The sequence below is a fragment of the Schistocerca nitens genome, chromosome 7, assembly GCF_023898315.1.
Source record: "Schistocerca nitens isolate TAMUIC-IGC-003100 chromosome 7, iqSchNite1.1, whole genome shotgun sequence".
In the NCBI taxonomy this organism is placed as follows: Eukaryota; Metazoa; Arthropoda; class Insecta; order Orthoptera; family Acrididae; genus Schistocerca; species Schistocerca nitens.
In genome coordinates this window covers 450,546,045-450,572,677 of record NC_064620.1, presented here as the reverse complement: position 1 = coordinate 450,572,677, position 26,633 = coordinate 450,546,045, and positions in this window count along the sequence as shown.

Genomic DNA, 26,633 nt, shown 5'->3' with positions numbered 1-26,633 from the left:
TAGCGGTCTCGCGGTTCCAGACTGTAGCGCCTAGAACCGCTCGGCCACCCCAGCCGGCACTTATCACAAGATAAGAACAAAAATTTAAGGATTGTCGAATCAAGTAAATACCTAGGGATTAAAATTACAGACAACTTAAACTGGAACCACCACATAGAAAATGTTGTGGGGGAAGGCGAAGTCTTATAAGATGCACAGATCTCTAAAGAGACTACCTACACTATGCTTCTCCTTCCCGTTCTGCTTTATTGTCGTGCGAGGTGGGATCTTTACCCATTAGGATAAATGGAGGACATCGGAACCGTAGAAAGGGCACCTCGTTTTATATTATAGCGGAGAGAGTGTCACAGATAAGATAAGCGAGTTGAGGTGGCAATCATGGAAAACCGGTTTTAGCTGCAGTGATAGCTTTTCACGAAATTTCAGTCGTCAACTTTCTCCTCTGAATGCCGAAATATTTCATCATCCGCTAAGTCACAACGCAGACGAAAAAGTACGTTGTGTTATCGTGGCAGACGGCCATTGAAGAGGATTGTGACGAAAAATAGGGGATGACAGCTGCAAAAGTCGCTGCAGAACTTGATGCCGCACTCGCGAACCTTGTGTGCACCAAACCACGAAGGGAAGTCTAGAAGCAGCGAAGTGCAGAGCAAGCTGGAATTCCAAAACCACTCATAAGTGACGCAAATACCCTTGACAGAAAAACGCGGTGCCGATGTCATAAAACATGGACTATGGAACTATGGAAGAAGGTCATTTGGTCGAATGGATATTGTTCCACACAGTTTCCGTAAGAGTGAAACATGGCTGGGATTCGGTGAAGATCTTAACAGCCAATGTCGTTTTACTGCCAAGGATTATGTGACGAAATCGGCTGATCAGATCTCTTTGTACAAAGTTTGTTCCCCAATGGTGATACTGAGTTCCGAGACGACCGAGTCCCTGTTCACACAAATTGTATCTTCCAGAACTACTAAAAATATCCAACAGCCAAAACTGCATAAATATTTTTTATTTCAGAATAAAAACAGTCTTGGTTTTGAAATTATTTAATAAATTACATAACGATAACTGCTCCACTTATTTGTTTTTCGATGCTTAATACAACGCGTTTAGAGAATTTATTATTTTTAAGTGCATTTGTTTACATGAATAAGTTTGGTGATGTTTACGTGTGTGATTTTCTGCCTCTTTTGCTTCTTTTTGAAGTGAGACTGCAATCGGAAAATGCGACAAAATGAATCATTGATTACTTTTAAAGCTAATGTTAGAAAAGGTACTTTTGTTCGACTACTTACAGGTGTTGTGTCTCTCCATTATACAGAATATCTTACACATGCAAATCATCATTTACACTGTTTGTTTACAAAACATGCTACAAAGTTATAACGACACTATGGCTTCAAAAAAATGGTTCAAATGGCTCTGAGCACTATGGGACTTAACTTCTGAGGTCATCAGTCCCCTACAACTTAGAACTACTTAAACCTAACTCACCTAAGGACATCACACACATCCATGCCCGAGGCAGGATTCGAACCTGCGACCGTAGCGGTCGCGCAGATCCAGACTGTAGCGCCTAGAACCGCTCGGCCACACCGGTCGGCACTATGGCTTCACAAAGAGTCTGTACAAAGTCGGAGTTTTTGCAATATTATTGGATTACATTATGTACATGTGTGAGGTTGCAAACTATAAATCGTATTTTCACCACTATTGACTGCTAAATTATGGATTACTTTGTTTTGCTAATGACGAAATGTAGATATTTATGGAATTGTTACAGTTATCATTAGCAGGCAAAACATTTGAAGAAATTAACGGATTCACTATCTGGTTTGTCTTTGTGAATTTTCTCTCCTTTCTTTTTATGGTGTACAAAAATTTCTTGCTCCTCCATTAAATCCGTTCCATGAGATTTTTGGAAGTAGTAGTAGTAGTAGTAGTAGTAGTAATAATAGTCGTAGTAGTAGTAGTAGCTTTATTCATCCATAGATCTCTTTTTACATGGATACAGGACAGGTCAAACTATTTACAAGTTTAGACCAATTTAAAATAAGCTAATTCATATACACATATATTTACAGACTTCTAGTTAGACATAATCTTTATATTTACTCTTGGTATACAACACTTTTTTACAAATAACTTATTAAATAATGTAATGCCACATTGTTCACCCATATCTCACTACTAGTCACTGCACACAATGTACACACATTGTTTCATAGCACTTCACCCACTACACACACACACACACACACACACACACACACACACACACACTGATGATCTCTGGGCCATTTTCTGTACCGCAACTTCCCATTTGCTATCATGAAAAACTGAGTCAGCATCCCTCCATAATGAGTAAGATGTTGAGCTCAGAAAGAGGAAGAGGTGTAGTATTGTGCTATGCATACCTTGGGAGTAAGTACACTCCTGGAAATGGAAATAAGAACACCGTGAATTCATTGTCCCAGGAAGGGGAAACTTTATTGACACATTCCTGGGGTCAGATACATCACATGATCACACTGACAGAACCACAGGCACATAGACACAGGCAACAGAGCATGCACAATGTCGGCACTAGTACAGTGTATATCCACCTTTCGCAGCAATGCAGGCTGCTATTCTCCCATGGAGACGATCGTAGAGATGCTGGATGTAGTCCTGTGGAACGGCTTGCCATGCCATTTCCACCTGGCGCCTCAGTTGGACCAGCGTTCGTGCTGGACGTGCAGACCGCGTGAGACGACGCTTCATCCAGTCCCAAACATGCTCATTGGGGGACAGATCCGGAGATCTTGCTGGCCAGGGTAGTTGACTTACACCTTCTAGAGCACGTTGGGTGGCACGGGATAGATGCGGACGTGCATTGTCCTGTTGGAACAGCAAGTTCCCTTGCCGGTCTAGGAATGGTAGAACGATGGGTTCGATGACGGTTTGGATGTACCGTGCACTATTCAGTGTCCCCTCGACGATCACCAGTGGTGTACGGCCAGTGTAGGAGATCGCTCCCCACACCATGATGCCGGGTGTTGGCCCTGTGTGCCTCGGTCGTATGCAGTCCTGATTGTGGCGCTCACCTGCACGGCGCCAAACACGCATACGACCATCATTGGCACCAAGGCAGAAGCGACTCTCATCGCTGAAGACGACACGTCTCCATTCGTCCCTCCATTCCCGCCTGTCGCGACACCACTGGAGCCGGGCTGCACGATGTTGGGGCGTGAGCGGAAGACGGCCTAACGGTGTGCGGGACCGTAGCCCAGCTTCATGGAGACGGTTGCGAATGGTCCTCGCCGATACCCCAGGAGCAACAGTGTCCCTAATTTGCTGGGAAGTGGCGGTGCGGTCCCCTACGGCACTGCGTAGGATCCTACGGTCTTGGCGTGCATCCGTGCGTCGCTGCGGTCCGGTCCCAGGTCGACGGGCACGTGCACCTTCCGCCGACCACTGGCGACAACATCGATGTACTGTGGACACCTCACGCCCCACGTGTTGAGCAATTCGGCGGTACGTCCACCCGGCCTCCCGCATGCCCACTATACGCCCTCGCTCAAAGCCCGTCAACTGCACATACGGTTCACGTCCACGCTGTCGCGGCATGCTACCAGTGTTAAAGACTGCGATGGAGCTCCGTATGCCACGGCAAACTGGCTGACACTGACGGCGGCGGTGCACAAATGCTGCGCAGCTAGCGCCATTCGACGGCCAACACCGTGGTTCCTGGTGTGTCCGCTGTGCCGTGCGTGTGATCATTGCTTGTACAGCCCTCTCGCAGTGTCCGGAGCAAGTATGGTGGGTCTGACACACCGGTGTCAATGTGTTCTTTTTTCCATTTCCAGGAGTGTATTTCTCGAATGGAAAAAAGAAGGAAAAAAAAACACAAAGTGAAGCTGTTATGTGGAATGTTGGATATTTTATAATCATCATTATTATTTTTATTTATTTGTACAACATTTTTTATCAAACCCCTAGTCTGTTTTATCTAAGTAATCCTTCAATGTATCAAACGTATTGCATAAAAGGTACTTTTTAGCTGGCTTTTTAAATAAGTGTATTTTTGCTATTTCTTTAATTTCTTTTCGTAATTTATTGGACAGTTTTATTCCTTGGTAGAAAATGCTGTTTTGAGTTTTATATTTATTTTTTCTTGGTAAATGTAAGTTGAGTCTATCTCTTTTTGCTTGGTCATGGACAGAGCTGTTTGTGAAGTAATTACCAATGTTATTTTTGATGTGTATAACAGACTGGTAAATGTATTCACATGCAGCAGTTATGTGAAGTATCTTAAGATCTTCTTCTACGTTTTCGAATAGGTGTCCAGCGTGTTTTATGTGTGTTGCTAATGCTGATTTTGTGAATTCGTTATGTGTGTAACAGTTGATTTGTTCATTGTACCTACTTTGAAAATTCATGCCAGTTTGTCCTAAGCAATAGCTTGAGCACATTTTACATGTTATTTTGTATATTCCTGAGTCTGAGAATACATGTTTTTTATTATTTAAGGCATGGAATAGTTGCTGTTGTAGTTTGTTGTTTGTGGAGAAAGCTGCTTTTTCTTTATGTGACCTAAATTGGATTGCTATTTCATGAGAAATGTTGCTTACGTAAGGTATGCTAGTCATACATTTGATTGTATTGTTGGTTCCCTCTAAAGAGCCAGGTATTTCTTTCTTTTTGTTACTTGTCTCTGAATACTGTGTATCATTGAGCTGGGAATGTTAATGGCCACTGCAATTTGCTTAGTGATGTCTAATTCTTTCTCCCTATCCTCTTTGTTCCTTGGTATTTTGTGTGCTCTGTATCTCATCGTTTTGTATGCAGATTTCTTGTGTGCATCTGGATGACACGATGTTGCAGGAATTGTGTAGCTGGAGGCTTTCTTTTTTTCTGAATATCTTGAATTTGTGCCTGTTGTTTTTGTTTTCTGTACAAAAATATAGAAAATTAATGCTCTCGGGTGTTTGGTATTCAGCTGCGAAATACAGGGCTATTACAAATGATTGAAGCGATTTCATAAATTCACTGTAGCTCCATTCATTGACATATGGTCACGACACACTACGGATTCGTAGAAAAACTCATCAAGTTTTGTTCGGCTGAAGCCGCACTTCAGGTTTCTGCCGCCAGAGCGCTCGAGAGTGCAGTGAGACAAAATGGCGACAGGAGCCGAGAAAGCGTATGTCGTGCTTGAAATGCACTCACATCAGTCAGTCATAACAGTACAATGACACTTCAGGACGATGTTCAACAAAGATCCACCAACTGCTAACTCCATTCGGCGATGGTATGCGCAGTTTAAAGCTTCTGGATGCCTCTGTAAGGGGAAATCAACGGGTCGGCCTGCAGTGAGCCAAGAAACGGTTGAACGCGTGCGGGCAAGTTTCACGCGTTGTCCGCGGAAGTCGACGAATAATGCAAGCAGGGAGCTAAACGTACCACAGCCGACGGTTTGGAAAATCTTACGGAAAAGGCTAAAGCAGAAGCCTTACCGTTTACAATTGCTACAAGCCCTGACACCCAATGACAAAGTCAAACGCTTTGATTTTTCGGCGCGGTTGCAACAGCTCATGGAAGAGGAAGCGTTCAGTGCGAAACTTGTTTTCAGTGATGAAGCAACATTTTTTCTTAATGGTGAAGTGAACAGACACAATGTGCGAATCTGGGCGGTAGAGAATCCTCACGGATTTGTGCAGCAAATTCGCATTTCACCAAAAGTTAACGTGTTTTGTGCAATCTCACGGTTTAAAGTTTACGGCCCCTTTTCTTGTGCGAAAAAAACGTTACAGGACACGTGTATCTGGACATGCTGGAAAATTGGCTCATGCCACAACTGGAGACCGACAGCGCCGACTTCATCTTTCAACAGGATGGTGCTCCACCGCACTTCCATCATGATGTTCGGCATTTCTTACACAGGAGATTCGAAAACCGATGGATCGGTCGTGGTGGAGATCATGATCAGCAATTCATGTCATGGCCTCCACGCTCTCCTGACTTAACCCCATGCGATTTCTTTCTGTGGGGTTATGTGAAAGATTCAGTGTTTAAACCTCCTCTACCAAGAAACGTGCCAGAACTACGAGCTCGCATCAACGATGCTTTCGAACTCATTAATGGGGACATGCTGCGCTGAGTGTGGGAGGAACCTGATTATCGGCTTGATGTCTGCCGAATCATTAAAGGGGCACATATCGAACATTTGTGAATGCCTAAAAAAACTTTTTGAGTTTTTGTATGTGTGTGCAAAGCATTGTGAAAATATCCCAAATAATAAAGTTATTATAGAGCTGTGAAATCGCTTCAGTCATTTGTAATAACCCTGTATATCTTCTTGTGTGCATTATTAAATAAATCTATGATGTTGGTGTCACATTTGTGCCAAATTAAGGTACCGTCTACACATATTATGTAGTATACTATGTTTTTTAAGTGGGGATCTTGGCTGCTGTTATTTCTGTTTTAGGTTGATTGTGAAGATGTCTGCTGCTGTGCCAGATGTGGATGAGTCCACAGCTCACCCATCTGGTTGTTGATATATGTTACCATTGAATGCAAGGTTGATATAGTTGAGGATTATTACTGTGGTTCTATAAATTCAATAATAATGATAAAGCAAAGTAGATGTAGTTGAGTATTATTACTGTGATTCTATAAATTCAGTAACTTCAGCTTGTGAACACTTTTTCTGCTTTAGTACTTTGTACTTTATTACTTCAATGGCTTCTTTAACAGGGATGTTGGAATAAAGGTTTGTGATTTCTAATTATATAATGTGGGCACTATCTGGAATGCTTATTTCTTTTATTTCAGAGACTAATGTGGGACTGTTTTTTACAGTATATGTTGTTTCATATGTGAAATACATTTTTAGTAACTGATTGAGCTTATTTACAAGCTGAAATTATTGAATTGACAGAGTTACCAATAATAATCCTCAACTACTACTGCTTTGCATTCAGTGGTAATATTTATCAACATCCAGATGGGTTAGACATGGGCACATCCATATCTGGCACAATAGCAGACATTTTCATAAACAACCTAGAACAGAAAATATCGGCAGACAGAACCCTTCTTATAAAACCGTAGTGTACTACATACGTTGATGATATCTTAATTTTACACAAAGGTGACACCAAAGACACCAGTCACATCATAGATTTGTTTAACAATGTGCACTAGAAAATAAATTTTACATCTCAATTAAAAATAGCATTAATTTTCTATATTTGTGCATAGAAAACAAAAGCAACAGGCACAATTTCAAGATAGTCAGAAAAAAGACAACCTCCAGCAACACAATCCCTGCCATATCGTTTCACCCCGATGTACTCAAGAAAGCTGCGAATAAAACGATGATACACAGAGGAAGCAAAATCCCAATGAACAAAGAGGACAGGGAAAAAGAATTAGACATCATTAAGCAAATTGCTGTGGCCAATGACATTCCCAGCTCAATGATTGACAGTATGCAGAGACAAATAACTAAAAAGAACGAAATTGCCAACTTTTTAGAAGGAACCAACAATACAATCAAATGTATGGCTAGCATACCTTATGTAGCAACATTTTTCAAAAAGTAGCAAACCTTCTTAGATTACATAAAGTGCAAGTAGCTTTCCACACAAACAAGAAACTACAATGGAAACTAGTACACACCTTAAACAATAAATAAGATACATTCTGAGACTCAGGAAAACACAAAGTAACATGTAAGATGCGCTCGAGCTACTACTTAGGACAAACAGGCAGGAATTTTCAAATTAAATACAGTGAACGTATCAACTGGTACACACATAACCTAGTCACATCACCAACAGCAACACGCATAAAGAAACACTGGACACCCATTCGAAAACACAGAAGATCTTAAGATAGTGCACCACTTCAAAAAATGTCGTGTAATGGATTTAATAGAGGCGCTCGAAATTTTTGTAGATAATGACAAACTGAACAGTGAATCAGTTAATTTCTTCAAATGTTTTGTCTGCATATGATAACTGCAACAGTTTTCATAAATATGTGCATTACATTATTAGAAAAAAATAATAGTCTGTAAATCTGTAATTTAGTAGTTAATTGTGGTGAAAATACCTTTAATAGTTTACGCCCTAATGTATGTACAAAATGTAATCCAATAGTATTGTAACAACTCTGACTGTGTACAAACTCTTTCTGAAGCCATAGTGTAATATCTCTGTAGCATGTTTTGTAAACAAACAGTGTAAATGATGATTTGCGTAAGTGTGATATTCTGTACAATGCAGGAGGCACAATACCATTTCTAACATTAGTGTTTACAAACACTCAGTGATTCATTTTGTCCGATTTTCCGATTGCAGTTTAACTTCAAAAATATGCAAGAGTGGGAAGAAAGTCACACACTCAGACATCACCAAACATATTCATGTAAACAAATTCACAAATGCCCTTGAAAATTAGAATAAATTCTCGAAACCAGAAATAAATAACAGATACAGTTTTCATTATTTAAATCATGAATGACACAGTTGCAGGCTTTCCTGAATTGTCTAATATCATGAACGGAAATAAGAAATTATTTAATGCCAATGACGCATTCCACCCTTTTGGGCATCATCAAGTTGTGTAAAAGTATCTGGATATGAAATAAATGCGTCACACAGGCATATAACCGGATATGTAGTCCGTCCGTAATTTCTTTACTTAAAATAACCGGCTTCGACGGGCTTTGCTGTCTTCAGTTCATAAACAAACTCTTTTTTTATGAAACACGTTCCTTTTAAGTTGCACCTTACGCCATATATCAGAATAAATTTTTTAAGACCTGAAGATGACAGTGAGTCTGTCGAAACTAGTTGTTTTAAATTGGAGAAGTTAAGAAATATTCATGCGATCTTTACTTTTGAATGTTTTTATCAAGTAAAATAGATTGTAACTTCTGTATTATCAAAATGAGATAATCCAGTCATTCAGGACTAGTTTTGTGAGCACGAGGATGAACTGTCGCTTGCCCGTTGGTTACCACAGTGAAAAGAAATCAGTGTTATTGAGCCTTTGCGTTACTTTGGAGAAAAGGATACGCGATAGCTATCTTCTTCTCTTATCGTCACCTGAACTTGCCACTATTTTTAAGATATAATGGTATCAGATCCCCTTGACAACTTACAGGAGCAGTATTTACGCACTTCTATACGACTGCAAGCTGTTTTGAGTGGCAACGGGTTTTGCACACCGTACTAGTCATGTTGTTGTGTTTTTGGTGTTTTCATATTTTTGTCCATGGGTCTGCCTAAATAGCTGAATAATCGGCATTGCTGTTTGCCATGTGGAGGACCCGGGTTCGATACCCGGCACTGTCAGGGACTTTTTCCTAGGTGGGAGGCGCGCTGGCCCTCGTGATGCCAATTGAGGAGCTTCTTGACCGAGTAATAGCGGCTCCAGGTCAGCTAAAATGACAACGATCGGAAGAGCGGTAGGCTGGTTTCCACCACTCCGTACTGACGCCATTGACACATGATGACACGGTCATCGGCCAGCCTCGATTAGCCTCATCTGCGTCCAGGTCGACGGTGTTTATATGATACATGGGAAATCATGCTGGAGTGTAGCTCCGAACTGATGCGAAACATAGACATTAGGGAAGTCGGAAAATGGTTAGAAGTTTTTTGATGTGTGGTGTTATAGGAGGTCGTTGAAGATTGGATGACAGAGTAAGGAAATGAAGATGTCCAGGAAACAAAACAGTGAAAAAGAAATTCGTAATAAAGTTCATAATGAATTAGAGAGGTAGAATAGTTGCGCACATACACTACTGGCCATTAAAATTGCTGCACCACGACATGTTACAGAAGCGAAATTTAACCGACAGGAAGAAGATGCTGTGATATACAAATGATTAGCTTTTCAGAGCATTCACACAAGATTGGCGCCGGTGGCGACACCTACAACGTGCTGACATGAGGAAAGTTTCCAACCGATTTCTCATACACAAACAGCAGTTGATCGGCGTTGCCTAGTGAAACGTTGTTGTGATGCCTCGTGTAAGGAGGAGAAATGCGTACCGTCACGTTTCCAACTTTGATAAAGGTCGGATTGTAGCCTATCGCGATTGCGGTTGATCGTATCGCGACACTGCTGCTCGCGTTGGTCGAGATCCAATGACTGTTAGCAGAATATGGAATCGGTTGGTTCAGGAGGGTAATACGGAACGCCGTGCTTGATCCCAACGGCCTCGTATCACTAGCAGTCGAGATGACAGGCATCTTATCCGCATGGCTCTAACGGATCGTGCAGCCACGTTTCGATCCCTGAGTCAACAGATGGGGACGTTTGCAAGACAACAACCATCTGCACGAACAGTTGGACGACGTTTGCAGCAGCATGGACTATCAGCTCGGAGACCATGGCTGCGATTACCCTTGACGCTGCATCACAGACAGGAGCACCTGTGATGGTGTACTCAACGACGAACCTGGGTGCACGAATGGCAAAACGTCATTTTTTCGGATGAATCCAGTTTCTGTTTACAGTATCATGATGGTCGCATCCGTGTTTGGCGACATCGCGGTGAACGCACATTGGAAGCGTGTATTCGTTATCGGCAAACTGGCGTATCACCCGGTGTGATGGTATGGGGTGCCATTGGTTACACGTCTCGGTCACCTCTTGTTCGCATTGACGGCACTTTGAACAGTGGACGTTACATTTCAGATGTGTCACGACCTGTGGCTCTACCCTTCATTCGATCCCTGCGAAACCCTACATTTTAGCAGTATATTGCACAACCGCATGTTGCAGGTCCTGTACGGGCCTTTCTGGATACAAAAAATGTTCGACTTCTGCCCTGGCCAGCACATTCTCCAGATCTCTCACCAACTGAAAACCTCTGTTCAATGGTGGCCGAGCAACTGGCCCGTCACAATACGCCAGTCACTAATCTTGATGAACTGTGATATCGTGTTGAAGCTGCATGGGCAACTGTACCTGTACACGCTATCCAAGCTCTGTTTGACTCAATGCCCAGGCGTATCAAGGCCGTTATTACGGCCAGAGGTGGTTGTTCTGGGTACTAATTTCTCAGAATCTATGCACCCAAATTTCGTGAAAATGTAATCACAGTTCTAGTATAATATATTTGTCCAATGAATACCCGTTTATCATCTGCATTCCTTCTTGGTGTAGCAATTCTTATGGCCTGTAGTGTATTACGACATGCGTCGTTGCCGAAAACTGTATCTCAATGGATAATGAAAAGGAAGCAAGGGTAAATCTTAGCCTACTTGAGAGTGTATGAAACAGGTCGTTCCTAGCGGACGACGCATAATTTTGCCTTAACAAGCAAGCCAGAGAAGTCGAGAACTGCATCGTTTGGTTTGAATCCTGCCGCGGGCATGGATGTGTGTGATGTCCTTAGGTTAGTTAGGTTTAATTAGTTTTAAGGTCTAGGGGACCTTAGAAGTGAAGTACCGTAGTGCTCTGAGCCATTTGAACCAACGTTTGGTAAGCGAATCATCGACTCCCTAATCGACAGTCGCTTGCGCTAACATCCAATCTGGCATCATGAAGGAAGTCCAAGGAACGATGACAGGGAGAAACTTCGAACCAAGAATTTCTTTTTTATATAGCGCCTTTGCGATGCAGCAATGTTTGGTAAGGTTTCTTTCATCTCGGCTTCTCCGATACTGTTTCTTAAATAAAACGTTGGGAGATCCCAAGGGTTAGGTACAGCCACCTGGTCGGTATGGGATTTATTTCGCCGCAAACAGGGGCCCCTTTCGTTGCGGATATTTGAGGGCTGTGTCATATGTGTTCTAGTGGAAAAATGCTCCTATCGCATTACAAAAAAGGCGAATACGTTCCTATTTATTAAAATAGTATGACTGAAAAGAGGGGTATCAAGCTGCCTCATTCTACCTTCCTCAGCACCTTTAAAATTTTTCCCAATAATATTGGCATGTGAACACATACGCGCTCTTATTAATGTGCAATGCAGTCCCACCAGCTGGTATCCCGATTTTCAGTCAGTCTTTTAATAGACTGGAACAGATTCGCCTTTTTGTGCTCCAATAGGAGCATTTTTCCGGTGGTTCCCTCCTGTTCTCTACCACACAGGCCCGACAAGAGCGGGGTAGGTGGGGTAGGCTGGCTCAAATCGCTCTGAGCAGTATGGGACTTAACATCTGAGGTCATCAGTCCCATAGAACTTAGAACTACTTAAACCTAACTAACCTAAGGACATCACACACACCCATTCCCGAGGCTGGATTCGAACCTGCAACCGTAGCCATCGCGCGGTTCCAGACTGAAGCGCCTAGAACCGCTCGGCCAGTCCGGCCGGCTGGGGTAGAAGGGGGGCAAAATCCCCAGTGTCCAAGCGTCATGGGGGACCACGCCTCTTAAGGACTCGAATCCACCAAGGTGCTCTGCTGGCAGATATCACACTCTTGTTATAAAACTAATTTGGCATCATATTGGGTTTTAGAACATATGCAAAGATGGCAACACTCATCAGTCATCGGTTCATAACAGAGGTCAATGTTGCCGAGTCAGAAATGTGGTAGTTAGTCTTCAGCTTCACTAGATTGCACGTGACAATTCACTATTACATTGGCTATTCTGTGAATGAATAAAAAAATGTATGCATCTAGTGCCTTCTAAATCCTCAGTTCTTTTAGCGTCAACAGCAGATAACTTTCCCAGTGTCGAAGTAACTAGAGCGTGTCTGGGATTCCCCTTGCTCTTCCTGAAGATCGCCGCCCCTGTGCACGCCTGTTACCAGTCAGCATCATCGAGAACGGGGGAACTACTGGAAAGTAGTTGTATTGCAAGGCTTGCGGTTTCAAAAAATGGCTCTGAGCACTATGGGACTTAACATCTTAGGTCATCAGTCCCCTAGAACTTAGAACTACTTAAACCTAACTAACCTAAGGACATCACACACATCCATGCCCGAGGCAGGATTCGAACCTGCGACCGTAGCAGTCACGCGGTTCCGGACTGAGCGCCTAGAACCGCGAGACCACCGCGGCCGGCTGCGGTTTCATATATAGAGATACCAAGAGCTGAGAGCAATGGACCTCAACCTCGTCTCGAGACCTTCGAGTCCGCAACACTGACAGTGATTTGTTTTACAGCCGTTTGACAGTTATATGTAAGGGAGATGTCAGATGTAACACACTGTGACAAACGGTGGCTGTCATGTGTGTAGTTGGTCCTCGTGTGGGCGTGGTCTGTGTGACCGCCCGCACCCCAACGTAGCCAGTGGCATCGCTGGCGTATGAAGTGTGTCTCGCGTCTTGCGTCACGGTCACCCACACCCACTGACTGACATGTTGGCCTGGTCTGTAAGACCACTCGCAACTCTCACCAAGACTGCTGTCGCCTCGTGATGACTGGGTGTTGTGTGATGTCCTTAGGTTAGTTAGGTTTAAGTAGTTCTAAATTCTAGGGGACTGATGACCATAGATGTTAAGTCCCACAGTGCTCAGAGCCAAGACTGCTGTCCCGTCAACCTGTTTTATGTAGTGTCTTGTGTAAAACAATTATGTCGGCATTTACACGAAAAAGGTCGAGACCAAGGACGCTACCATCCACAACTTATTTCATAAGGCAAAGAAAAATGTATTTCATTGTTGCTATATGCGCAAATGTTCAGTGACACTTCGTCTCTTGTCATCATCTATTTCACTGGTGAACATTACACACTTTTTTGGTAACCACTAAACCACAACTGTCCACTACCGGTCAGAACCTGATATAAACATTCCAGTTTTGTGTTTTCATGTAACGTTACCATCAGATTTCATTTGTTTTTTGTTTGTGTACCGTGGATATAAGTTACACTACTGGCCATTAAAATTGCTACACCACGCAGATGACGTGCTACAGACGCGAAATTTAACCGACAGCAAGAACATGCTGTGATATGCAAATGATTAGCTTTTCAGAGCATTCACACAAGGTTGGCGCCGGTCGCGACACCTACAACGTGCTGACATGAGGAAAGTTTCCAACCGATTTCTCATACACAAACAGCAGTTGACCGGCGTTGCCTGGTGAATCGTTGTTGTGGTGCCTCGTGTAAGGAGGAGAAATGCTTACCATCACGTTTCCAACCTTGATAAAGGTCGGATTGTAGCCTATCGCGATTGCGGTTTATCGTATCGCGACATTACTGCTCGCGTTGGTCGAGATCCAATGACTGTTAGCAGAATTTTAAATCGGTGGGTTCAGGAGGATAATACGGAACGCCGTGCTGGATCCCAACGGTCTCGTATCACTAGCAGTCGAGTTGACAGGCATCTTATCGACATGGCTGTAACGGATCGTGCAGCCACGTCTCGATCCCTGCGTCGACAGATGGGGACGTTTGCAAGACATGAACCATCTGCACGAAGAGTTCGACGACGTTTGCAGCAGCATGGACTATCAGCTCGGTGACCATGGCTGCGGTTACCCCTGACGCTGCATCACAGACAGGAGCGCCAGCGATGGTGTACTCAACGACGAACCTGGGTGCACGAATAGCAAAACGTCATTTTTTGGATGAATCCAGGTTCTGTTTACTCCATCATGATGGTCGCGTATGTGTTTGGCGACATCGCGGTGAACCCACATTGGAAGCGTGTATGCGTCATCGCCATACTGGCGTACTACCCGGCGTGATGGTATGGGGTGCCATTGGTTACACGTCTCGGTCGCCTCTTGTTCGCATTGACGGCACTTTGAATAGTGGACGTTGCATTTCAGATGTGTTACGAACCGTGGCTCTACCCATTATTCGATCTCTGCGAAACCCTACATTTCAGCAGGATAATGCACGACCGATGTTGCTGTTCCTGTACGGGCCTTTCTGGATTCAGAAAATGTTAGACTCTCACCAATTGAAAACGTCTGGTCAATGGTGGCCGAGCGACTGGCTCGTCACAAAACGCCAGTCTCTACTCTTGATGAACTGTGGTATCGTGTTGAAGCTGCATGGGCAGCTGTACCTGTACACGCCATCCAAGCTCTGTTTGACTCAATGCCCAGGCCTATCAAGGCCGTTATTACGGCCAGAGGTGGTTGTTCTGGGCACTGACTTCTCAGGATCTATGCACCCAAATTGTGTGAAAATGTAGTCACATGACAGTTCTAGTATAAAATATTTGTCCAAGGAATACCCGTTTATCATCTGCATTTTTTCTTGGTGTAGCAATTTTAATGGCCAGTAGTGTATTTACATATGTATCCTCACCAGTTTATCACATGCTGTTAGTCTTGTTCAAAAAAAACGTTCAAATGTGTGTGAAATCTTATGGGACTTAACTGCTAAGGTCATCAGTCCCTAAGCTTACACACTACTTAACCTAAATTATCCTAAGGACAAACACCCACACACATGCCCGACGGATGACTCGAACCTCCGTCGGGCCCCAGCCGCACAGTCCATGACTGCAGCGCCCCAGACCGGTCGGCTAATCCCGCGCGGCTGTTAGTCTTGTAATACAACATGTACTTCATGTATAAATTGTGACACACGTTTAGTAAATCCAGCTACACAAATGTTTCCTCCATGTATGGATGATGACCGAGCAAGGTGGCGCAGTGGTTAGACACTGGACTCGCATTCGGGAGGACGTCGGTTCAATCCGGCGTCCTGCCATCCTGATTTAGGTTTTCCGTGATTTCCCTAAATCGCTCCAGGCAAATGCCGGGATGGTTCCTCTGAAAGGGCACGGCCGACTTCCTTCCCCATCCTTCCCTAATCCGATGAGACCGATGACCACGCTGTCTGGTCTCCTTCCCCAAACCAACCAACCAACCAATCAAGCACTTCCCCTTTCATTTTGTTTCGGTGATTATCATACAATTTCATTCCCCTTTGGTGTATCTAAGTTTTCGCTGATTGATATTGATCTGATGGACTATTAGGGTTAGGGTAAACCACTGATTGATCTCAGAGTACTTGCATGACTTGAGTAGCAGTAACAGAATTAAACTAGGCTACAGAGACAGATTTTTGGATGCTGGAGGTGACCATTGCATTACTGCAGCTTTAGAACTTTCCCTGAGCCACAGGCAAGTTCTCGCCATCTTCTCATTATTAGCCTTCCCTTTGTAGTCACCGAAATTGGCCGTGGTCCCTGAAGGGCAGTGGTATAAGGGCCGCCATTCTGGCGGCTGGCCTTGCTCTGCTGGCGACCAAACAAGAGGGTGGGAATGCCATGGCTGAATGCAAAATGACACTTCTTTAGAAAGCGGCGCCGGGCATCCTGGGGCCGGCCTAACCGCTTTATTAGCTACTGGACGCGGTGCGGGAGTCTGGTCTCTCTATCCCGTGTGCGGGTCCAGGTAAAGCGATGTCGGGCTGGCCCCCGGCTTATGTGTTTACTACAGGGTCAGCGTACCTTGTGAGACAGGATGACGAATTTCTCCGGATGTCGCGTTTCGTAGATACCGCTGCGCTTCTCCAAAATGGCGCCCACTAAATCGGAAACGGAGCTTGTTTTCACTAGGGAACTTCACTCGTGAAATGCGCCGCAGTTTGGCTGCAGGACCTCCAGGCATTGTGTGCTGTTTTTTCGGAGAACAGAATGTGTACTGGACTGCAGTGATTGGTTGAGGAAGATCGGGTCTCCTTGTTAGAAAACATGATTGGCACGGTAAGCACTGCTAGGTTTATTCAAGAACATCAGGCGGAACGCCTGTTTTACGGAAGGTTTTGAGCAACGGAAGAGGCAGAGACTTGCTTCTTGACCGTCGCTGAGTACAGTTGCAAGAGCTCTTCCGTTTCTATGGAGAGAGCAGTTAGTTGTAAACTTGTCCAGACACCTTGGCGAAACTTTATATTTTTGCGTACGTGAGACAATCACCGGTGGACATGGTGTCATCTCCCACAGTACAACGCGCCACCGAACCTAGCAACTTTGGCAGATCACACATACAGATGACAGCATCTCGTCTTTCACCGTCTATATCAATAACGTTGCGCAGCTTCGGGAAATTCAGCACCTTATCAATCGTTTTCACGGCCATCTTTTATTTATAGCAGCCTTGTACTCGTGGTAGTGACTTCCAGTGTCCATTGCACGCTTAATTATAATTTGATGTGAGAGACCGATCAGTTTAACGATACAGCAGAGTGTGCTTGCTTAGCTTGGCATTCTTGCACTCACAGTAGCCAGTCTCATCTACACGTAAATTGCAGTTAGGTTCCCCAAGTCTATTGCCAACTAACCTGAGTTCGTGTTAATGAAATGTTACAGAGTTGAAGTTTCTGTTTATATGTCTGTTTTCTCTTGACCTTGATATTAGTTAATAAATCTCTTTGTGATACTGTAGGTCCTTGTAATCAATTTTTCAACGACACCCATCCTCATTCCCTACGATGTCATTTATTTTGTTGTGGGTTTGAAGGGATTAAATTAATTTTATGTCAAGTTAGCCAACTCACCACACAGGGGCCAGTATTTAATGAATGTCAGATTTCCTTGCGCTATTGATAGATGTGGCACCTCTTGGGGGTGGTGGTTAGGACTTTTTAGTCGTTTGGCAGACAGAGAACTGCCGCAACCATAGGCTAGCTGGCGTATGAACATGTCATAATCTAAATCTAAATATCTGTAGTGACGTTTACATGTTGAATAAAGTGTGCGCACACTATAGTTTATAAATAATTTACGTTTTTTCTCATATAGTTCAATAATTGTCATCCTGTATCTTTTCAGTGTCCAATGCTAATGCAGGAAACAGAAGTAGCCGGCCGCGGTGGCCGGGAGGTTCTAGGCGCTTCAGACCGGAACCGAGCGAGTGCTAAGGTTGCAGGTTAAAATCCTGCCTCGGGCATGGATGTGTGTGATGTCCTTAGCTTAGTTAGGTTTAAGTAGTTCTAAGTTCTAGGGGACTGATAACCTCAGAGCCATTTGAAACATTTTTGAACAGAAGTCATTCAACTGATGGTCAAGTTTCCATTGAATTAAATGAGAATTGTGCTGAAGCAGAAAGACTGAAAAATGGTAAACATAAATCATTTTTAGTGTCTAGGAGATACAATCTGGCGTGCCTCCGATCGGTATTTGTCGGTACATGTCGGTGGCCGTCTTCATTGAATAACTGCCACAAGCTAACAGTCGGTGGCGCTTTATTGTTACCAATGTGTTGATCCATTATACTGTGACTGATGGCGAGTGACCATGACTGAAAAGCTACAATGCGCTCTCACGAAACATCGTTACTTCCACACGTCATTTCTACCACGGCAAAGTATCGGTATGACACGCGAAGCCGTCTGCACGATGCTCCGTTCGTCATGGTGTAGCCGCCGTCGCGGCCAAGCGCTATAACTTGTAACTTTCTTGAGGTGTAGCAGTTGTTTCCGTATGGAACAAAGGGGTAAACAGCATTGCCTCTGTAGGGAGTGGAATGTTGCGGGGAAGATTCCCGCAGTGCTGACAATGTTTTTAGCTCGTACTACTGTTTGACCATCTGCTGTGATGGAAATGACGCACGGAAGTAAAAAGGTTTCGTGAATGCCAAAACGATAAGCAGCTCACTGAGTAAAGGCTACTGTAGCGCCACACAATGTTATACCGTACTTATTGGCAGCAGTGGTGAAACTACTACAGCTATCGCATGTAAACTGAAATAAAGTACTGGACGGAAATGCTAGCGGGCCGCTTTGGCCGAGCGGTTCTAGGCACTTCAGTCCGGAACAGCGCGAATGCTACGGTCGAAGGTTCGAATCCTGCCTCAGGCATGAATGTGTGTTCTCCTTAGATTAGTTAGGTTTCAGTAGTTCTGAGATCTAGGGGACTGGGACTGATGACCTCCAGTGTTAAGTCCCATAGTGCTCAGAGCCACTTGAACTATTCGAAAATGCCAGGAACAACATTTTATATCAGATCTCGTACTCTGAGGGAGAACCGCACCAAGGAGATGGTGCACCCTTGGCTGAACTGTCAGAACTGCACGCCCCTTCCCTCCTCCCTGCCCCCACCCCCCTGGAAAGTATTTTTCTGACACTTTTTTCTAATCGTATTTGACAAGTTTTAATTTTGTGAGTAGGTTTAATAAATATGAAACACAGCGAAACCGATTGTTCCCTGAGATACGATACAAGAATTGCATGAGTTAAATGATGAGCAAAGTGATTTGCAAAGGACATTGTGCTCATGTTCTCTTTGCTCCACTAGTCATGCGTACCGGTTTGTGGAGCGCAGATGAGTGTTATGGATACGTGTAAGGGTAGTGTTATGTTTGTGTTGTATGAGAAGATGAGAGAAGGCAGAGGGTGAAACTCTGTGCAGAACATAGTCTACTGCCCTCGAATAGCACCAAAGGGCCTGCCGATCCTCATCCTACGAACAGGTCACCAACAACAGTGTCACATGCCCTCCCTTCACGTGACACTGAAGAGAGGCTTGCAATTTAATCCGGAACATTAGCAAGAGTCTTTACGCCACACCCTCTACTCCCTTTGTTGACCGTATGTTGGTGGTGAAAATTTCATCCACCACCAGAATTTGAACTGGCTTACCTGGGAGTCAAACGCCACGGTGCAGACGTGCGTTAGCGATTTCGATTACGGAGGCGGGTAATGGCTATACAAACACCACAAAGGCACATTCGCTCAAATAAGATAGCAAATAAGAGGACAGATAAAATAATTCGGGCCAGTCTGACCTCTGCTTGGTCTCTCTGCCCATGATGTAATTCGCAACGTACTCCATACTGACCTTCAAAGAAATGTTAAACAAACAGCGTCAGCTACGTTACCCAACAAAAGAGTGAGAGATTGCAGGGCACTCTCACTTCTGATTTGGTGTAGGGAATATGACCTACGGCGATTTAACTTCATATATTGTGATGAAATGGTGGGTAGCAGTTTATGGTCTTGTTTGCGTGCTGTAGGGAAAGAAATACGGTAAGCATTAAGTGCGTTCAAAGAAACAGGGTGCCGACTTAAACGACTGCAGTAAAAGCTCAGCGTTGGTGGGGCGACAAAGCGCGTTTTTTCTGGAGAACGATGAAGAGACATTTCCAGAAGGCCCCGTGCCATGGTCGTATTGTGCAGAAACACATTAAGCTTGGTGCCACGGACAGGGGCAGACGTCCAGGTATACGGACTAGCCCAAAAAGTCGCCGACAGCGCATTGTATGCCTTTTTAACGAGCAAGCTGCCAAAAGAAATGTAAACGTTCTGCGAATGTCTGTGGGACAGACAAACTGGCGTCCAGATGTGCAGACTCTGTTTCAAAACATGTTTTGCCAATGTTAGTTTACAGCCATTCTTTGCAAACTTTGAAATGGAGTCAACAGGAGACATAACAAGCTGTTTATGGAGTGCTGTGCTTCCACCTTGTATTGTGTTAGCAAAAGACACAGCAAACGTGTGGGAAAGAGGCCGCGAAACTGAATTTTTTTCCGTTTTCTGCCAGTTAACTTTAAGTCTCTGATTGGTCAAATCGATTTGCAGTGCAAAGACCATTCACCGAGCTAAGAATGCCGGGCTCAATCTCGTGATTGGCTTGTGCGAAATTGGGGGAAGTCAAAAAAGAGAAATGTGCTTTTGGAACTGAGGAGGAAACACTGAGGAGATTGTCACTCTTATACGAGTCTCTTGTACTGGCGCTTCGCTAGTAAAGAACTGCAGGTGTCTACCTAAATGGTGAGACTTGTGTCCTTTATTAGGGCACAACTTAGAGCCTGTGCCAGTCACCTTCTGAACTGTCAGAGGTACTGCTTATATCATCACGGTCACAACGAGTGATGCGTGGGTGTACTGTCTTAAACATTTGACGTATTCCAACACACACTGTCGTAGCACGGAGTCAAATGGGTTTGGCAGACCAGCAGACGGGTCCACCTGCACACTGGAATCCATCAGGGTTTCAGAGGCTCTTAGGGAAGTACCTGCGTTCTGAATTAACCGAACACGAGACCGCGTACTTGCTTTTTTTGGGAACACGCATTTAATAACAGATTTCCGACGTCTATGACTTCAGTCGCCAAACGCATCATAGTGTGCTGCCTTGACCAGTAGGATGGTAAAGTATTCGCTGCTGCGACGTAGGGTTCAAATGGCTCTGAGCACTATGGGACTTAACTTCTGAGGTCATCAGTCCCCTAGAACTTAGAACTACTTAAACCTAACTAACCTAAGGACATCACATATATCTATGCCCAAGGCAGGATTCGAACCTGCGACCGTAGCGGTCGCGCGGTTCCAGACTGTAGCACCTAGAACCGCTCGGCCATACCGGCCGGCGCAATGTAGGGCTATAATATCTACTTCTCAGCACCCTGTTTTTTGAACCATATTTTTCCCATTTTTTTTTTTTTTTGTATGGTAGAATATAAATGCTTGGTGGTGGCGTAGTTTGATGCCATAACCTGCATTCACGTGTATGAAGTGAGATAGAGCGAGTAGTGTTCTGGTTAGTGTCGTGTGTCGATCCCAAGCAGATCACTTTGTCCACCATAGATCCCATTTTAGTAAGGCTTTTGTTAAATAAATATTTTTGTATGATGTTTCTTTAATAATTTCGTTGTCTTGTCTTGTTTAAGATCAATAAATCGATTGTGAATTAGACTACAACTTCTCCCTGAGTTCTGATTAACAGTTCCTTCGCATTTTTGTGGCAGTCTAGATCAGTAACATAAGGAGTAGTTTTTTTCATTTGGTGTCCACTGCGTGGATCTTTTACTTCATTAACAATAATCCTCTTTCAAGAGCTGTTTAGATATGTGATGTCAGAGCGCAGTCAGTCGGTGACATTAGACAGTGAAGTTATGGACTTCATTCACAGACTTTCTACACTGTATAGCAAACATGCTTCTCAGAGATACGACAGATGATGTGTAAGCTAGACTCTGCAGGTAAAAAATACAAGAGAAATTCACAGCTTGAAAAGAATACCTGTAACTGCGGAACAATGTAAAGAAAACCATGTGTAAGGTCAAAATCTGGCGCACCCGTTCCGTTGCATGGGGCGTAGCAACTTTAAAATCAGTTTCCTTTAATAGCACTGCAGACCAATTGTAAGACTTTTCCTTGACACTGGTCAAGTTGCTATGTATTAATAGCCGTCACCGACAAAAGATATCACTCCGCGAGAAAGGTGTATGTCTCAAATCATACGTCTACAAGCACAGTAAAGAAATCTATCTTTACTATCTCTTCTGAAGCAATATGTAATAGTGTGAGTAGTGTGAAGATAAGAACTAATGCCAAAATCGTCATTATTATTATTATTATTATTATTATTATTATTATTACAGGCGACTTCAATTCACACAGCCTAAGCATACTGTCATAGAGGAAGACATTGAACGTCTAATTATTTTTTCCGTTGTGAATTTCACCCTCAGGACACTACAATGGTGTCATTATAAGTTTCAAAACGAAATGAAAATAAATAAATAAGTAATTTCCTACTGAATAATGTCGCGTTTCTACGAGTTCACAGGGCCGAAAGAATATGAAGACCGTGGACCTGTATGTCTCCCTCAGACTTGTCTGGCAGCTTTCATTCGTGCAGAGAAGAAAATTTATTTGGGTATAGGTGCAGCTAATATCTGATAGTCTTCTGACTGGACAGAGTCTTAATTGCTAATTGTTCTTCCAACCTGCGCTGCAATTACTCATACGTCGGACTATTTTGCAGGCTAACTCCTTTAGCTTTTTGTAAAGATTTCTTTGCTGCTTAGATTGCTTTGACGCTTAATGTTTCGTCCAACCTACAAGAAAGATAAATGATGTAGAAGACGAAGCAATAGAGAAATAAGGGCATAAAAATATTTGCAGTAAAACCTCACATAAAATAGATCAATTCAAGTTGAAAAGTGAAGCAACTGTTTGTGTCAGTTTGTAGAGCATAGTAATAGCGCAAATAGGACAAGAGAAAGAGGAAGAGAGTGAAAAGAACAACATACGAATACTGCATTGCTTTTCGAGAAGGGGGCCAGGCCACATACAGTATATAGCTATGTGTATTTTTCATGAAAAAAGCACAATCACAAAAGAAAGGAAATCTGTCGTTGTAAAGAAATCATGGCCATGGGACTAAAATATTCCTTGGGTTGCGGCCCTATTTTGTATCGTTCTGAAATGAAATCCAAATGGCTGCCGGTCGGCGCAAACACGCAGTTTCGATCCGTTGCTTCCCCATTCATTTAGTTATCGACCACTGCTGGCTGAATTCTTGATCAGCAAAGCCGTTCCAAAAACACGCCGTAGCGTATCACGCTTGACGTTACACCTCGACCAAGTGAGGAAATACAGTCTCTTTCACTCCGTATTATTTTCCTTTCTTGAAGAGGCATACATAAGTTTACGAAAGTTCGCACGTTTACCGCTTCAGTCGCTTTTTATTTCCGGTATTAGTTTTGACGACCCCTTCGTCAGTACTTTCAGGTAACTTTATCTTAGCAAATTATCTTGCTTAGCATAAGCTGCTTTCAAACGTGATATTTTGTGGGATGTGCCTGCTGGGTTGAGTGGCGAAATATTAATTCTGATCAGAAAAGATAATAAATCTTAACCATGTCCGATCAGTAGAAAAAACAATATTTCTCAATAACTTTTACTTGTTTCGCCAAATAATCTGACCAGTTTCAACGATTCCAGAGTAACATATTTGTAAAGAATAATTGTGCAACGGCGTTTCCGTTTCTCAGTGTTCAGTGTACCAAGGATGAATTACATACGTAAACCATTATTTGTTTAGTTGTTGTTGTGGTCCTCACTCCTAAGGTTGATTTTGTGCAGTTCTCCTTGCTAGTCTCTCCTGTACTCTTGATCTCTGCTTATCTGTTGCAAGATTTAGTTTCTATAGTGAGCCTCCTTCCGGTATTCAACCCTTGATTTCCCTCTACAACTTGTACCCTTCACACTTACGTCCATTGCCAAACTATCGATTCCTTGACGCTTTAGTAAACGTTATATCAATCCATACTTTTTTTCATGTTGTACCACAAATTACTTTCTACTCTTTTCCACTCAGTACATGCTTTGAATTTGTACGATCGACCTACCTAATTCTCAGCAATCTTCTGTACCATCACGTTCCGAAAGCAGCCTCTCTATACTGCTTATAATCCACACTTCCGTTCCATATGAGACTACGCTTCACACAAATATCCTCCTACTTCGGTCACCGTGAGTTACACTAGTGGACATTAAACTTTCTACACCAAGAAGAAATGCAGATGATAAACGGGTATTCATTGGACAAATATATTATGCAAGAACGGACATGTGATTACATTTTCACGCAATTTGGGTGCATAGATCCTGAGAAATCAGTACCCAGAACAACCACCTCTGGCCGTAATAACGGCCTTGATACGCCTGGGCGTTGAGTCAAAGCTTGGATGGCGTGTACAGGTACAGTTGCCCATGCAGCTTCAACACGATACCACAGTTCATCAAGAGTAGTGACTGGCGTATTGAGACGAGCCAGTTGCTCGGCCAACATTGACCAGACTTTTCAATTGGTGAGAGATCTGGATAATGCGCTCTCCAGGGCAGCAGTCGAACATTTTTCTGTATCCTGAAAGACCCGTACAGGACCTGCAACATGCGGTCGTGCATTATCCTGCTGAAATGTAGGGTTTCGCAGGGATTGAATGAAGGGTAGAGCCACGGGTCGTAACACATCTGAAATGTAACGTCCACTGTTCAAAGTACCGTCAATGCGAACAAGAGGTGACCGAGACGTGTAACCAATGGCACCCTCTACCATCACGCCGGGTGATACGCCAGTATGTCGATGACGAATACACGCTTCCAATGTGCGTTCACCGCGATGTCGCCAAACACGGATGCGACAATCATGATGCTGTAAACAGAACCTGGATTCATCTGAAAAAATGACGTTTTGCCATTCGTGCACCCAGGGCCGTCGTTGAGTACACCATCGCTGGCGCTCCTGTCTGTGATGCAGCGTCAAGGGTAACCGCAGCCGTGGTCTCCGAGCTGATAGTCCATGCTGCTGCAAAAGTCGTCGAACTGTTCGTGCAGATGGTTGTTGTCTTGCAAACGTCCCCATCTGTTGACCCAGGGATCGAGACGTGCCTGCACGATCCGTTACAGCCATGCGGATAAGATGCCTTCATCTCGACTGCTATTGAAACGAGGCCGTTGGGATCCAGTACGGCGTTCCGTATTACCCTCCTGAACCTACCGATTGCATATTCTGCTAACAGTCATTGGATCTCGACCAACGCGAGCAGCAATGTCGCGATACGATAAACCACAATCGCGATGGGCTACAATCCAACCTTTATCAAAGTCGGAAACGTGATGGTACGCATTTCTCCTCGGTACACGAGGCATCACAACAACGTTTCACCAGGCAACGCCGGTCAACTACTGCTTGAGTATCAGAAATCGGTTGGAAACTTTCCTCATGTCAGCACGTTGTAGGTGTCGCGACCGGCGCCAACCTTGTGTGAATGCTCTGAAACGCTAATCATTTGCATATCACAGCAACTTCTTCCTGTCAGATAAATTTCGCGTCTGTAGCACGTCATCTTCGTGGTGTAGCAATTGTAATGGCCAGTAGTATATTTTACTGTCTCAGTAGCAGACTTCATCTACTACATTTAGAGTCTAATTTCCTAATCTAATTTCCTTAGCATCTTACTTGCATGTCTGGAAGAACAGACTTCAACAGCCGTATGAATTTACTTCGAAATGAATACGGTAAGTGCGAATATCTTGACATCTGCTGTAAGTATAAATATAGTGCCTACATGGTCCAAGGGCATTAATGTGGCCACCGCCTAGGTTTGACGTCAACGTGGGACATCTGCTCAGAGACGGCAGGTGTCAGCGATAGCAGAGGAGGGTGTATAAAGCGTGTCGTGGGAATGCTGATAACGGTGCTCTCGCCGTCGTAACGCGGAAACAGATACAATACAGGGTGTTACAAAAAGGTACGGCCAAACTTTCAGCAAACATTCCTTATACACAAAGAAAGGAAATATGTATGTGGACATGTGTCCGGAAACGCTTACTTTCCATGTTAGAGCTCATTTTATTACTTCTCTTCAAATCACATTAATCATGGAATGGAAACACACAGCAACAGAACGTACCAGCGTGACTTCAAACACTTTGTTAAAGGAAATGTTCAAAATGTCCTCCGTTAGCGAGGATACATGCATCCACCCTCCGTCGCATGGAATCCCTGATGCACTGATGCAGCCCTGGAGAATGGCGTATTGTATCACAGCCGTCTACAATACGAGCCCGAAAAGTCTCTACATTTGGTACCGGGTTGCGTAGGCAAGAGCTTTCAAATGCCCCCATAAATGAAAGTCAAGAGGGTTAAGGTCAGGAGAGCGTGGAGGCCATGGAATTGGTCCGCCACTACCAATCCATCGGTCACCGAATCTGTTGTTGAGAAGCGTACGAAGACTTCGACTGAAATGTGCAGGAGCTCCATCGTGCATGAACCACATGTTGTGTCTTACTTGTAAAGGCACATGTTCTAGCAGCACAGGTAGAGTATCTCGTATGAAATCATGGTGGTGAATCGAGGAAGTGCAGTACATACTGACGAAACTAAAATGAGCTCTAACATGGAAATTAAGCGTTTCCGGACACATGTCCACATAACATCTTTTCTTTATTTGTGTGTGAGGAATGTTTC